We start from the raw sequence: 16,473 nt of genomic DNA on the forward strand, positions 1-16,473 counted from the left end.
TTCTTTTCTTTGATTAATACATTCTTAGTTACTTTACTAAGGACTGGCTGACAGCGTGGTATTTGGGTAAGATCTGAAATATTTAATTGACCTGGGGGTAAGCGTCTGATCCTTTGGGATTGGTAGACCCTTACATGCGGTGAATTGGGTTTTCAGTATCCTCTCACTATATTAGACCAGTTTGTCTGGATGGGAACCAAGGGCTGGAATGCCTAAAGGGAATTGTGTTTTGCTTCCTGTTAACCAGTGTGATGCTACAGAAGCTCTGTTGCTACTAGTTTGATGAATCTACTTACAGAATAAACCACCAGTTTGGGGTTTCTTGCAGTCTGCCCTGAGTGTGGCATTATCAGTATCAGCACCCGGTCACATCTCCCACATAATGCTGGTGGACACTAACAGGCCTGTCTCTTGTTGGAAAGAAGAACTGAAGGGAAAGTGAGGTCCAAGGTGTGCACCAAGGCAGGACAGGAACAAGGGAGACACTGAGGCAGATTGGATACCAGGGTGGGTGGCTCAGGTGAGTACAGCAGGGCTGCCTGTGGAAAGTTCTGCTTAGTTTCCATTTTATCTCCCCTGAAGGCAGCGTAACCATTCCTGCCAGCCCAGATTGTTTCAGTCCAGTGACCTCTCAAGTGGCTTTGCTAAAGCTGCATGTTGATCTCATGGAAAGAAATTGAATTGTCGTCGGGGCTGGGTGTAGCTGGGCTTTGGGCTCTGCTGCCTGGCTCAGCCTATTAATGTTTGCTCATCTGATTACAGGCACAGCTTGGGGTGAGAGGTCACGTTTAAATCATGCCTCTTTCCTTTCTCATCAGAAAGTGTGCCACTGAGGGGTTAGAAATGTGGGGGGAAGGGAGGTGGATTAGCAATGCCAGTGGGCGAGATGCAGGGCATTTTACTGGGGATCAGATCTTGAGCCCCAGCTAAGGGAGCCACCTGCCAAACAAGCCCATCAAATACTAGTCTGAGCTGCTCAGAACTCAGTAATGTAGACCCCCTGCCCAGGGGCAGCATCTCCTCAGCCAGAGGCTGGGGCAACAAACCATCAGCATGATCACTGATCAGCATGTTTCACACGAGCAAGCTGATAGGGGCTATGCAGCCCAGAGATCCAGGGAAGCTACAGTGCCCAGGGACTCTGAGGGACTGGGATTCCCAAAACTGGTCTGATACCCAGTGAGCAGGTTAGCATCTATGCAGCCCAAGAATACTAGCTTGCTGCTGTGGTCATCTTGGGTAAAATCCTGGCTCTATTGGAGTCAATGGCAAAAGTCCCATTGACCATGGTGAAGCCAGGATTTTACCCCTTTATCCACAACCCAAGGTAACTCTGTGCAAGGTTGCCGGAGGTCTCAGAGAAATCCACACAGAAAACAAGCAGATCAGAGTATAGCCAGGGTATGCAAGTGATTGGCCCTTTAAAGGGAGCTGGGGCCAGTCCCACCTGTGCCATAATTAATTAGCAGCTTCCCAGCCTGATGGGGTGGGACAAAGGGGATTAGGTGATCACTTAATGGACACCTGGTCCTCAAAAAAGGGCTGGGAGAGCTCAGTCTGGGGTGTGGAGCTGCTTGCTGGCTCAGAAGGCCCTGACATAGGGTTTGGAGCCATAGTGAGTGGGCAGGCTCCAGCGCTCTATACCAGAGCAGGGGAAACCCTCCAAGGTAGACTAGAAAGGGGCTGAGAACAGGGTCTAGAGCAGCGGTTCTCAAATTGTGGGTTGCGACCCCATTTTAATGGAGTCGCCAGGGCCGGTGTTAGATTTGCTGGGGCCTAGGGTCAACGCCAAAGACTGAGCCCCACTGCATGCAGCTGAAGCCCAAGGGCTTCAGCCCTGGGCAGCGGGGCTCAAGCCTGTGGGGTTTGGTTTTGGCCCCCCGCACCCAGGATGGTGGGGCTCAGTTTTCAGTTTCGGCTTCCTGGCCTGGGGAGTCAGGGCTTGGGTGGGCTTAGGCTTCGGTTCCCCTTCCTGAGGTCTTGAAGTTTAAGAATCCCTGGTCTAGAAGGTGGGCTGAAGAGAAGCCCAAGACGGGCAGAAGAACCTTTTCATGTGTTAAGATTTTCAGCTGGATTCTTGTTACCCTGAAAGGGGTTGTTTGTTTGTGACTTGGCCAGAGGGCGCAGCCATCTCCAGCAGAGACCTGTGTGGCGAGCTGAGGAGATCTGCCTTGGGGAAGGAAAGTGAGCCAGGGAGTGCTGAGCAGAAGGACCCAGGGATAGAGAGTAGGAGCCCTGTCCCATCCTCCCCCATAATAGAGATTTCAACACTGAGGCACAAGCAAGTGGAGTGCAGTTAAGAGCAGAGATATGTATTAGAGAGGGGGAAGCTTACTCAGCCATTACTCAGGTGATCTCTGAGAATCTGCCTGTATCTTGGCACTGTCTGCTGTAGTAAATCCCCCTGCCTCACCCCGCCATTGGGCTGTGGTCTAGCATTGTAGTGTATCTATGGTACAATGCTAGAAGCTTGCAGATATGGGGAGACAACAGTACTGCCAACCCCAAGCATTCAAGGAGGAAGACCCCAAAAGCATGAGATTATTAATTGTTCAAGTGCTGAGGGGTTTTTTTATTTGCCCTGTGGTTTTTGAGCCTTTCTAGGCCATGTTTCAAACTTTCTTCACAACCACAAGAGCTAGAAACAGATGTTTTTGAAAAATGGAAGCTGAGATGATCACCTAATCACAGGGCTCCAGGAGCTGTGGCTTTAAGAATTCCCCCCGCTGCCCAATACCATGGCCTGAATCTCACATTCTAGAACCAAAGGAGAGGAGAAAAACCCAGCCAGGTCTCTGGAAAGCCAAGGGTTGGTGCAGTAATGTGTCCCAGTGGGAGGGCTGACCCTGCACTAAGCATTGTGTGCAGCTGTGACTGCTCTGGCCCCAAAGCAAAGGCTGTAGGGTGCTTTACGTATTAGAGGCAACAGGCTGGATGCCCCCTCTCCTCTCCACCCTAGTTCTCTTTAATGACCTTAATCACCACTTCATTTAGATCACTTTCCCCACTGCTGCCCTCCCCCAACATGAAGAAAACATCTGTTACCCAACATTGCCCCTATAAACTGCTCTGATTCCATGTCACAAAAAAATATATAGGGCATTAAACTAGGTATGTTTTATAGGGGAACTGTCAAGCAGCTTAAAGCCAGTCTCTGACCTACTCAAAAATTGTTCTAATCTGGTGAGGCATGTGTGTGGAGTTTAAATCTCTATCTCATCTATACTGTAAATGCATCACCTCAATGCTAAGAAATTTTTTAAAAAATCATCATGCAAAATAATGGATGATGCAGAAATGTTCTGTGCTCCCTCTGCTGGTCCCATAGCAAGAGTTCCCTGGCAGACCCTGCTAGGTGGCTGCCAGCAACATGCACCACCAGGCCTATGCACAAAAAAAGAAAAAAACAACAGAAGCCAAGTGTGTCTCATCTCAGGGGTGAAGAGGCAGGTGAAAAAGCAGGCCAAAAGTGGGACAAAGGGTCCAGTCCAGGGCCCTGACCTTGCAGCTGGATGCATGTAGGCACACCTCTTCCCCATTTGACTCCCAATGGAGGTCGCATTGGGGCACCTTTGAGGAGCTCATGGGGGCTCCAGATAGGCACACAGGCCTCACAGCATGGGACTGATTGCAGGATCAGGGTCCATCAGTGGAAAGAGATAATAATGCCAGCATTTATTCTCATTTTAGAGCACCCACTAGTGTGTAGATACTGTCCAGTAACTGGGCAACAGATTGGTCCATGCACTGAAGAGCTTGCAATCTAAATGGAAATCCAAGTAAAAGGTAAGCATGCGGATGAAGGTCTTTTATGGCTTTTACAGGGGTTATTTAATTTTGCAAACAAAGGAGAGTTAAAAAAAATTAGGCAAATTATATTTTAATAATGGACTGGCTTAATTCAAACACTATAACAGCCCAGCTGCAGCGCTTCAGTGTAGACACTCCCTGCACGATGGGAGGGGCTCTCTTGTCGCTGTAGTTAATCCATCTCCCTGAGACCTGGCAGCTAGCTTGATGGAAGAATTCTTCCATCGACTTAGCGCTGTTTATACTGGGGGTTAGCTCAGCGTAATGATGCCTCTCGGCGGTGTGGATTTTTCACACCCTTGAGGAGTAGCTATGCTGATGTAAGTTTTCACTGTAGACCAGTCCAAAGTAGCTGATGGTGAGTGTGTCATGAGAAGGAAGGAAGGACATTTACCTAAGACTTGGGTGACCTGGGTTTAATTCCCTTCTCTGCCACAGATTTCCCGGGTGCCCTTAGACAAGTCACTTTGCGTCTCACTGCCTCAGTTCCCCATCTGTAAAATAGGGATAATGGCACTTGTCATACCTCACAGGCATGTGGTGAGAGTAAATATGTTAAAGATTTTAAGGCACTCAGATACTACAGTGAGCAGGGGCTGGATAATTGCCTTACATATATGTTGGGACTTTATCCTAAGAGGGTTTATTAATGGCAAGAATACCAATTAACTCTTAGAGGCAGCCCTTCCATTGGCTTCAGATCAGGCTCGTGTATTGCTTTTCATCCACAGATCTCCAAGCCCTTTACACAGGACAGTCGGGCTCACTAGCTATATTTTACAGGTGGGGAAACTGAGGTACATTATCAAATGACTGTGTTGATTTTAAAAAAGCCCTAATACCATAGCAGCTTGGCAGCCTGAAGATCTGAGTGCAGTAAAGGAGAGCAGCAAAGCCAGCCATTCTCTCCATTCTTATCAGAGAATGGAAGGGGCACTGCCCAGCTGCAAGGCCCAGCTCCATGCACAAGCTGAGAGATGCTTGTTGGGTTAAGAAGGGTGGTTGGATTTCCATACTAGAAAGAGATTCAATCTAACCCTGGCAAAGGCTTCTTAGGAATACTTATGAACAGCTTCTGGGAAAGAGAAAGAAGGGGGGATCCCCCTCCTGCCTCTCTGTGTCAGTCTTTTTTGCTCTCCCTCTGGGTTTGTGGAGCATTGTCAGAGTTTCCCGCCACCTTCTGCAGTGGCCATTTGCTACCTGAAAGCTCTTATGGGTGGGGTATTTCCCAAGTGTCTAGCTCTGATGGTTGGTGATGCTGCTGGTTGGTGACTCTGCCAGCAGAGAAGAATACTCTCTTCTGCACAAAATCAGGAGGAAGGGAAGTGAAATTTTGTCATTGAACTTCAAACCAACACCCAGATCCAGTTCCCCAGTGCCAGGCCTAAGCCCAGCGGCAGGCTCTAGCTCCACAATGGCAAGCAGTCCCCTGTAGGAACCCAAGTCTCTAGGCACCCGTGAATGATAGTAGAGAGCACACCCGTACTGACTGCTGAGACAAGGAGCAGCTTCAGAGTCTCACCAAGCCTGAAACAGAAGGGGTGAATCTTCCCACCCCCTCAGGTGGATTGTCCCCACCGCCTGTGGATCTCTACACACCAGCAGGTCTCAGTGCAGATCCTCCCCTGCCAGCCACGTGCATCTGGGTGTTCTGTGATCTGGTGCTGAAGGGCTTTCCACATCCAGTCTCCTCAGGGTTCACTTCCAGCACTGGATCAGTATTCACTGGTCAGTGTTCACTTCCAGCACTGGATCATCGGCTTGAATAAAGCATGTGTGTTTGATCAAAATGTCTGCCATAGCTGTAAACCTTCCCTTACATATTCTCTTCCTCGCCAGCAGGTATGCCACATGTCCTTTTGGGATGCACACAGAAGTATCCATCACCCATGTGCCCTCACAAATCATAGACTCCTCAGACAGGAACTTGTCTACTCCACCAGCCACACCTTGAGAAATTGTCTCCCAGGGATTTTCATGCCATGAAGAAACACAGGTAGGATGAGTAACAGTGATCCACACTCTGACAAAACAATATTGACCATAAAAGCCTAAAAAGAGCTTAAAGCTAGCTCCACAGATCCCGCCCTGTTGTTACAGAACAGACCACATCAAGGACCTGGAACAGGGATGGGCATGGGTTCCTCCTGCAGGCAGGCTCTGGACACGAGGAAAAGGAATGTGTTACACAGGGACTGGTCACGGTCTGCCCTCCAGGCACTGATTCAGACTCAGACTCAGCAGAGTACATATGTAAGCCTCAGTACATCTGGAGGCGGTGAACCTTACACTTACCTCATGTTCCTCACTCAGCCGGTAAGTCAGGTGGAGGTGAAGAAATCATTACAAGCACTGTGTCATCCTCTTTGCTTCGTTGCCCGTGTTGATACATGACATGTAACGATCTGGGAAGATGAAGGCAGAGTGGGATCGCACCTACCGTCTGGAATCAGTACGGTAACTCTCGGTGCTGTTAGCATGGGGAGGGGGTGGGAAAATGGACACGGAGTGGGACACTGCTCTGCCACTCAGCGTTTGCTTCTCTTCGCTTTGTGACCTGCACACTGCCATATGTAGGCGGAAGCAAATGTCAGCCTGCCCCTTTTCATTGGACACCAGGTAAAAATTAGTTTGGCCTAATGTGAATTTCCTTTCTGGGTGGGGCTCAGAAGAGGGAAGTGCTGAGAACGAGAACACCCCGTTAGCCAAGCCCTGCTGCCTTTTGAGATTCCTGGTTTCACTAGTGGAACGAGGAGCAACCAATGCCAATCTCATGTGCACCCTGGGAGCAGCCAGGGAAGGGACAGTTTTGCTGTCACTGTTTGTGCCACAGATCTCTGAGGGCAACATGTCACCCTCACTGCTGCCCTCCCCAGCCCCCCCTGGTTCCCTACCTATAGCAAACACTGGGTATCATTTATTGCTCACTTTTTGTTCCCATTTCTATTTGGCCTGGATTCATTATTAACTGTAAGAACTGTAGGTTTGTCCTATTTCCTTCTTCAGACAAAATACCAAGGCAGAAAAAGAAGCTAAAAAAATATGGGATCATCATATTCAAGCCTAGCCTCAGCGAACAGCCTTTCATAGGGGCTGAACAAAGGCTAGGAAGTCAAAGGTACAACCCAGTGGTCCACTAGGCTGGTTTCCTGTCTCCAGCAGTGACCAGAGCTGGAGGCTTTAATGGGAGGGTGTAAACCTCCAGAATGTCAGGCTTTAGGGTTTGGTCTAGGGATTTTCATCAAACCTGGCTGTGTCATGTGTCCCCCAGACCAGCACACAGAAATCCACGGCCTTGATTTCTTTCACATGGTCTCCTTTCCTGCCTCCTCTCTTTCCTTTTCTGTCTCCTCCCTTTTCTGTTTACCTTCTTTCCTGGCTGGGTTTCCCTTCCTTCATCTGACTTCACTCCTGGGCTTGCTCAGTTTCTATCTCTAGCTAGCTGTCATATTCCCAATGCAGCCACCAATGAAGAATCGAGATGTGCCTGCTTTGGTCCTGGGAGGGGAGAATCAGTGATGGTGGAGAGGGGTCATGCAGATGTTTTGAATGCCAATTCACTAATATAGGCCCCCTCCTCCCATGTCCAGCTGCTGCTCAGCTGGATAGCAACAAACTGGCTCACCTGGAACCTCCTATCTGGTGATTTCATTCCCACTTTGGGTGCCTCGCCATAGGTTACCAGGGCCGCATTACAGTGGGCCGACGACAGACATCAAAGGAGCTGCTTTAATAGCATATTGAGTATTCAGAGCTATTGGCCAACATGTCCCAACATGTTCATTACCTTCCACTTTCTCTCAAGGCACTTAGTCCCTAATTAAACTGTACCCAACATTCCTTTCCCATCACACCTCGTAAAAATGAGGAACCCCCAGAAACGGACTGTGTTACACCAAGGATAATGATGAGGCCACTTACTGTACAGCACATTTGGGTCTGTGACTCCAGCAGAGAGGGGCAGAGTCTGCCAGGGAAAGTGCGACCCACGGAAGTCCTAGAGAGGAGGTGTTAGTTTCTGTGTCAGTCACTTTGCATTAGGTTACCTGCAAATAAATAATAATAAGGGCAAAAAATACCCATTTGACACACACACCCCCATGGCATTGGTAAGTGGGAGCCATGCTAAATTGGCTGCATTTCAGCCTGACATAAAATACACACATAGCTGGAATCAACAAATATTTTTGCTGACAGGACCGATTGGTTGATGAGTAGTAGGTCCTATGGCTGTGGTCTCTGGCCTCCTTTCAATTATTGAAAGAATCCAAAATATTAGACCTCCAGTGGATTTCCAATAATATGAAGATGTTAAGTGATAGGAATTTAAATAATAACCCAGATATTGTGGTTATGTGATTATGAAAGGTTTCCTATAATATGAACTAAAATATATTGTGTGTTTACTCAAAATAAACCGTCTCCCATTTCTGTGTCTTGGATTAGATCATAAAGCTCTTTCTGTGCTGCATGGATGCTGAAGACTCCAAGGCGCTTTTCATAAGAGCAGATGTTTTCCCTCTTATTCTTGTTCAAAATGTCCCCTCCCCTCGCTGATGTGCAGTGGGCTATGCGATAGGTTCTCCCTACCCCAGAGATTGCTGCATGTCAGTGGGGCTGTAAATGTGGTGTTTGCAAAACCTTTTGGGCTTCTTTGGGATAAAAGGGGATGAAAACATTAGTTATTAGTTATTGTTCTATTGTCATTAAAACTAGGGCAAGTTTTTAGAGGGGTCAAGATCTGACATGTAGATCATGCTTATCCCTCAGTCCACTCACACGGGGGAATCTTTCTCTTCCTCCATTCAGACGGGGATTCAGAGAGGACAGAGGAAATAGTAGCAGTCTTGACTGCTAACATTCAGCTGCAGTTGGATGTGGGAAAGATGCAAGACCACAAGTTTGATGGCTAATGATAGTTCTGCTCCTTATATGGGAGATGTAGAGGGAAGTGTCAGTGGTAACACTCGGCACCCATTGGTGTCAGGGCATAGATTTTGCATGCATGGAGATCAGTATGTATGTATGTCTAGATATAACATAGGTATGGACACAACACATGTGGCAAAGCTCACTGGACTGTGCACTATACGGTTACCTGCCCAGAAATCCACACACATTTTGTGGTGTTATGATAACATCTTGGTAACCATGAGTGAAGCTCCTTTCGTCAGGACTTGGAGAGAGGGTATGCAGCCTTATCCACTATCTCCCTTTGTTGTGTTTCACATATTTGGCACTTAGGAGATTTTATTTTTGAAAAGCCTGTTTGATTAAAATCACAAACAAAATGGCCTCTTTCCTGGGCCCACCTGCAAGTTATTTATTGTTTTTGTAAGACTGTTTCTTAGTCAAACAGGAAAAACAATGGGAGAAGAAATTTGATTTCTTTATCTTGCAGTTTAATATCAAGACAATTCTACCCTCCCAAGGGATGGTGGAGTGTGGGCAGAATGTGACACCAGAGGGAACCTACCCAGTAAGCAAAGAGCAGACTTGCACTCATTTGCATACCACAGTTTATGTTGGTTACATTTTGACATGGGGTTGAATTGAACCTGGGGACCCAGTATCCCCCAGTTTTGGGAAGTTTGGATCTGGGTTTGAATTTTTTGTCTTGTGCCCATCTCTAGCTAATTTGAAGGCTAAGTGAAACAGTTAAGGTTAACTCAGAACTGACCTGTCCTTTACCCAATTCTCAAACCAAACCATGATCCACAGAATCTTTTCTGAGGTTTGGAAAAGTGTGGTTAATGGGTTGGGTGGAAGGAGGGAGGAGTGAAATTTGTTTTCACTGATCCCTGAACATTCTGGTTCAAGCCATAACCAGAAGTGAAGACCAAACTACTGAGAGAAACACTGCTTTTCTGGTATTTCTGACTCAGCAAGAAGCAGAAAGTACCAGAAATCTTGCAAGAAAGCTGGTTAAGCTAAAGAGGTTTGGCTAGTTCCGATAAGGTTTGGCTTATTGTTTTGACTTTTACAATACTGTCGTTGTGACTGAGGTTGTGGGGAAGCATCTGTTAGGAATTGAGCAAAAACCGAGACCAGACATATTTGGACCTAAATTGGATTTGAATTCAGCTTTTCATAGCTAACAAACTACCTTATATTTCAGCTTGCTAGTTCTTGTTTTGCAGAGATCCCAGTCTTGGGATCGAGTTCACCCTTTTTTTAATCACCTTTGGCAAAACCCTCCCCATTGCAGGGTGGGACTGCTATTAACACATGCCTTAAACTGGTTTGCAGCTGGCAGAGAGAGCAACTCCATGTTGGGACCAGTGGTCACTCATGCTGTAAGAACTGTGGGGGAGGGATAGCTCAGTGGTTTGAGCATTGGTCTGCTAAACCCAGGGTTGTGAGTTCAATACTTGAGGGGGCCATTTGGGGCAAAAATTGGGGATTGGTCCTGCTTTGAGCAGGGGGTTGGACTAGATGACCTCCTGAGATCCCTTCCAGCCCTGATATTCAATGATTCGATGAACTTATAGGCCATGTATGTGGCTGGATGGTCAGGAGGAAGTCCCGTCTGTGTGTCTAGACAGCTCCAGCTTGGCACTTTTTTTATTAACAATTTCTCTCTCTTCCAAAGCACAGAGCTTTCAGGCATGACTATGAGACTCAGAGACGGTCTCATGGATGGCATCGTGGGAGATGCATTGCTCCCAAAGGAAAGCTTCCAGACCTTGGGTTCTTCTAATCCGTTTAACATCTCCCTGTACGCACATGTCAGTGTAGTAAGGACAAGGCTGGCCTGCTTCATTTTTTTAAGGGAGGTGTCTGCGATGACCTCTAGTGGTCTCAGTGTGTGAACACTCCAAACACCCACCTCTTTCACTTAGTCACACTGTTGGATGGAATACATTGCAGCCCCAAAACAATAGCACAGAATTGCCATGGAATCTAGAGATTGACAAGCCCTATTAAGAACACCTAGGATAAAAAGTTCAAAGTGAACACCTAAGTGACATAGGTGCCTAAGTCCTATTGAAAGCTAATGGAATGTAGGCACCTAAGTCACTTGAGCACTTTTGACTCCTTTATTCCTATTCCTATTCCTTATCCATTATGCACTGCAAGGTAAATGTACTTGCCTGTCTTAGATGTACAAGGGTTAGTCATTGTAACCAGCAGAGACTACTCATTGGAACCAGTTCTGCTCTCACACAGGTGGAAATCAGGAATAATTCCACTGAAGTCAAAGAAATAACTCCATCGTACACTTGGTGTGAGAGGTGAATTAGACCCACTGTATCCCCTTGGAAGGGCGCTATTTTCATTTCAGTAGTTGTTAGTTATAAGGGAGATGGGATTGGTGGAAAGAGTTCGTAGGGGGTAAAGGTGGGGATTATTGTGGCCCGGGCATGAAGTGGCTTTTGCGGGAAGGAGTTGAGAGTGGATGGTCCTCTGTTGGTTAGGGTGAGGTGATTGCAAGTCACTATGCTTTACATTTTAGCACTTTGTCCCAGTTAAATATTTGTACAGTTAATAAATATATTATAATTTTTTCAGTAAGGAAATGAGGAGACTGCAAAGAAAAATAATGAAAGGCCCTTTCTTATGCTTTCCTGCTCTCCAAGAACTTGGATCAGGACCTACTTCTTTCTCCTCGGCCCTCACGCTATGAGGAACCCTGCTGTGGATTTCACAACGGCGTGATTGACAAGATTAGAAATTATCTCCCCCCCTCTCTACATATAAGGTTACTGCCGCTCCAGGCACAGTGTGAAATTCCCCTTGCCGGAGCTCATTAAATGGGTCAATGGATCCGTTCCAACTTCTCTGCAGTTCACAAAGGGCCGAGTCCTGGCCACCCCACCAAACTCTGTCCCAGGCTGTTGACGAGTAAGTGCTTCCATATGGCTCACCTCAGCATCTCCAGAAAGATAACAGAGAGCTAATGGCTTGCAGATTCCACGGATACTCATTGTTAAATGTGCAAAGAAAGCAGGGGCTCTGGACTGCATTCAATCACAGCAGATTGGAATGGAGGGGCACAATTGGCTCGGTGCCAGTTTTCAACCCCCTACAGATCTTCCCCTTGAGGCAGAGGGCACTGGCAAAGGACAGCACATTCACACAGCATCTGAGGAGCCTCAAGCTGGGTCAGAAATCAGAGCAGGATGATGGATCCCTTAGCTGAACCAGAACCATGGCACCTCTGGGTGACAGCAAGGCTGAGACACATGATCTTTGATTAAGGTCCTGTGGTTATACAGTGTTCGCAATGTCCATGGGAGTTGAGCACATATAGGTATTGAATGCTTATATGATGATGTGATGTGCAGTTACTGTACAGAATAGGCCCTAGGAGCACTGCGAGGTGCTGAGACCAGGCAGTCATCCATGTTGTCGTGGTTACAAGGAACTGGGCAAAAAATGTATAACAAGTAATTTATTGCTAGAATTTTGTCTCTCTTTCTTTCACAGAGTGTTTGTGAGCAGATCACAACTCCGCATTGTGTTTATAATTTAAAATTATTTGCAAATTTCTTTATGACTTTTACCACCTTTTGTGAACTGGCTTGTGAGCAGTTTGAGTATTCAGTCTGAAATTCAGGTGGTCTTGGCTACTTAGGTAAGTGACATGGTTTTGCTTGTTTCAGAGTAGCAGCCCTGTTAGTCTGTAACTGCAAAAAGAACAGGAGTAGTTGTGGCACCTTAGAGACTAATACATTTATTTGAGCATAAGCTTTCATGGGCTACTGCCCACTTCACTGGATGCATAGAATGGAACATATTGTAAGAAGATATGTATACACATACAGAAAACATGAAAAGGTGGAGTAAGAGGCTAATTAATTAAGATGAGCTATTATCAGCAGGAGAAAAAACTTTTGTAGTGATAAACAAGATGGCCCATTTAGACAGTTGACAAGAAGGTGTGAGGATACTTAACATGGGGAAATAGAATAGCAGCCATGTTAGTCTGTATTCGCAAAAAGAACAGGAGGACTTGTGGCACCTTAGAGACTAACCAATTTATTTGAGCATAAGCTTTCGTGAGCTGTATGCTCAAATAAATTGGTTAGTGTCTAAGGTGCCACAAGTCCTCCTGTTCTCATGGGAAAATAGTTTCAATATGTATAATGACCCAGCCACACATATTGAATCTATTTCCCCATGTTAAGTATCCTCACACCTTCTTGTCAACTGTCTAAATGGGCCATCTTGATTATCACGACAAAAGTTTTTTTCTCCTGCTGATAATAGCTCATCTTAACTAATCAGCCTCTTACTCCACCTTTTCATGTTTTCTGTATGTGTATATATATCTATATCTTCTTACTATATGTTCCATTCTATGCATCCGATGAAGTGGGCTGTAGCCCATGAAAGCTTATGCTCTAATAAATTTGTTAGTCTCTAAGGTGCCACAACTACTCCTGTTCTTTTTATGGTTTTGCTTCTTTTCCCTGATTGGATGATTTGTGTAATTAACCAGCACAATGCTGATTTCAAATGCAATCAAGTACACAATTCCAAATGTTGTTGAATATTCAAGCTTAACATTTGTTTTGAATGTGTATTTGCACTAGGAAAGTTTGAATGCTGGAATTATTCATGCAGATCAAACACAATGGAATTGAGAACATGGTTGAATCAAAGATCACTTTTGAATGTGAACACATATTCATGGAAATATATTTCCACTATTCACTCAGCTCTGTAACTTCATTGGGGCAGGATACCCTGTTGCCCTGAACCTTCCTAGTCCCATTATGCCAGGAAGGTGTTTGGAGCAAGCTGCTAACTCTGATTCTCATGATGTTTGAGAACTTAATAAACATTAAAATAATAGAAAGCAAAGTTTTCTCAATTTATATATTGAGCTGCCACATGGGGGACTCCATCTTGGATAACCAGGGAGGGGCCAGAGAGATTATGAAGTCCAAGGCTGAAGGGTGAAGAGAGGCACTTTAGCCTCCAAGAAGTGCCTATGTGACTATAATTAGTATGCCGTGCAGAGTATTATTGTGCTTATAAAGTAGAGATTGAATGTATTGCTTAAGGAGTTCTGACCTGTGTGGTTTATGGTCTTGTTATTACATAGCTCAACATCCTTGCCAGCCAATTAGATCACTTCAGTCCATGTCATTATTGTAACTAACAACCAATTAAAGTCACTGCTTTCAGCTGTCTGGTTCACTGATGTTCCGCTTTCCTTCAGGACAGATATTGATAAACTGCAGTTGTACAGTCTGATCTGAAATTGACATCACATTTTACACTGTGTGTAACACATGGGACCCATTTTAAGGTATCTCCAGCTTATAGCTATAACTAGGCATTGTTAATGTGTCCTACATGCACCTCACAAGGAAAGAAAGATGGTTTTATGGTTGAAGCACAGATCAGGGACTCAGGAGACCTGGATTCTATTCCTGGCTCTGCCATTGACTAACTGTATAAACATGAGTACGGTGCTTTCCCACCTATTGGCCTCACTTTCCTCATCTGCAAAATGGGGATAATGTTACTGCCCTTTCACTCAGGGGTGTTGTGAGAAGGAATTGATGAATGCACAATGCTTATTTGGAAGGCACTAGAAATGGGCAAAGGATTATTATTTGTACTAACTGAGGTTGGCACCCTGTTTCAGAAGCTCTGGTATTCTCCCTTTGCTGAGCTACTGTAGATGGCTTTGTTTCACAGCTGGAACTTGGAGCCATCCAAGGGACACTCATTCCTACCTTCAGAAGTGGTATACCAATGGACTGAGACCTGTGATGAATTTATGGAGACTAGTGATGGGCCAGACCAGTTGGGAGAAACTAGTCCAAACCTTTGCCTGAAATACTTGGACCCTGAACATGTTGGCAGGTTTGAAATTGTCCCAGTGACTTTTTTTAGTTACCATTTTGCATTTTCATGCAGCCCATGCACTTTGCATTACACACAAAATACCATGAAAGGTGCTCTTCTGCCATTGCCAGTCCAGGTGGAAGTAGTCGAAATCTTGTGAGAAAGGCAGTGCTCAGGAGATTTCCATGTCAGCTTTGCTGAATGAAGAGCACTGGAATTTATAAATACTTGTGCAGCTGTGAAATTGTTGAGGTTTCCCCATTGCTACTTGATCCACATTGGAAAGCAGCATGTCCTGGTAAGAGAAAACAATCCCACTCAATTTCCAGAGAAGAAGGTGTTTGCCGTCACTGTGCATCCCCCAGATCCAGTGCAAGTTCTGGGCCCTTTGTTGATTTCTTCTCTCAATTAGCAAAGTTAAAACTCCTCAGCCACTCTTCCCTGTTCAGCTTTACTCCACGTTCTAAAAAGTTAAACACCATCTGCTGGTCTGTCCCTCCCCTATTTGGGGAGTGAAATAAATGAAATTACCTTTAATTATTCTCATTTTTCTTGGGAATGTCAGAGTGAAAGGCAGCCTTTGGCAGTGAGCTACAGCAGGACTTTGCCCTTCCTTCTGCCCCCCAGAAAAATCAGCTCCCCTGCCATCCCCTGCCACAAGCCATGACTCATTTCTGTGGTTTATTGAACACACACAGAGTTCCCCTTTCCTTCTGTGCAGGATGAAAGGAGGGGACAATGTTAAGGAGGGAGAAAAAGAAGAAATAGGACAGACTCTGGAGTAGGAGAAAAAGCCACAGGGCAGAGATGAAAGTGGGTAACCCTTGGGTTAAATGGCTGGGGGAGGAGTGGAAACTATGGGTCAGAGTTCACATCTAGGGAATGATCTCATGAACAGTTCTAGGTCAGCTCTGGGCTCCAGGGACCCTTAGGTTTATGGGGATGGAAGATGAGGGCAGATTTTTCAGGGCGCATATCAGAATCTGATCATTTGGCTAGTTGCTCTTTTGTAGGGATCAGGAAGGAGATACCATTGTGTCTTTCCCTTTCAGGGACCCATTGCCGTTTATGGCCCTTTATCTTGTGTTCCCTCTCAAAGTTGTTCCATTCTGAAAGTGGGGGTACAGAAGGGACAGACCTCTCTCTCCAGCCCTAGCAGAAACAAGCACAATTCTGGAGCTAGATCTGAGTGGAGTTTCCCCTTCTCTGTGGCCATGTGTTCCAGATTCCTTTCCCCTGGGAGGCTGGTCATACTGCTCTGGCAAGAGAACACTTCCTGCCCACTTATCATAACTGGCAACTAACAGGCCCTAGTTGAGCACATCAATTTCCTTCCAGGTGAGAGAAGAGTTTAGAGGGGAAGCATGATCTAGTGGATAACATCATTCACCTGTCTTTTCAGTGGCGGGCGAGTGGACTGTAAGTCTGCATTGACTTTAAGCTCTTTAGACATTCTTAGATGGAAGATGCTGTAGAAGAGCGGACTATTATTACTAGGTATTTAAAGATTTCTACAGTGCCCATGTACATTGTGTTCTAGTCTTAGCTCTATGCAGACTGGCATCGTCCAACCAGTGTGTGCGCAGGTGTCTGTTAATGTGTAGATGTGACTCAGGCTTGGGCTGGAGAGGCAGCAGAGAGTGAAAGCGTGAGATGGCTTAACTCCGCTTGAGTGCCCTTCTCAGCTGTCTGTGTGTATGAGCGTGTAGGGCCATGGCAGCTGGGGTCCTCTGGAATTGTTGCTGGGTGTTCCGCTGAGCTGTATACTGGTCAAATTCCCAATGTGTGGCTGCTTTCAGTAAATGTCCAGTCAATTTCCTCAGCTGGGGGCTCACAGAAGCTAAGCCAGGTTCTTGG

The 16,473-nt window shown here is 46.0% G+C and overlaps 1 long non-coding RNA gene across 1 annotated transcript; it reads left to right on the forward strand.

Moving 5' to 3' along the window:
• The first annotated feature begins 208 nt into the window (after positions 1–208).
• Positions 209–12,186, forward strand: LOC311526714. The gene is made up of 4 exons (XR_014713113.1): positions 209–520; positions 3,691–3,786; positions 5,653–5,806; positions 11,323–12,186. It is a non-coding gene; the product is annotated as an uncharacterized lncRNA (long non-coding RNA).
• The last annotated feature ends 4,287 nt before the right edge of the window (positions 12,187–16,473 follow it).

The sequence above is a fragment of the Lepidochelys olivacea genome (genome assembly GCF_965140295.1).
Source record: "Lepidochelys olivacea isolate rLepOli2 genome assembly, chromosome: 9".
Taxonomy (NCBI): domain Eukaryota; kingdom Metazoa; phylum Chordata; order Testudines; family Cheloniidae; genus Lepidochelys; species Lepidochelys olivacea.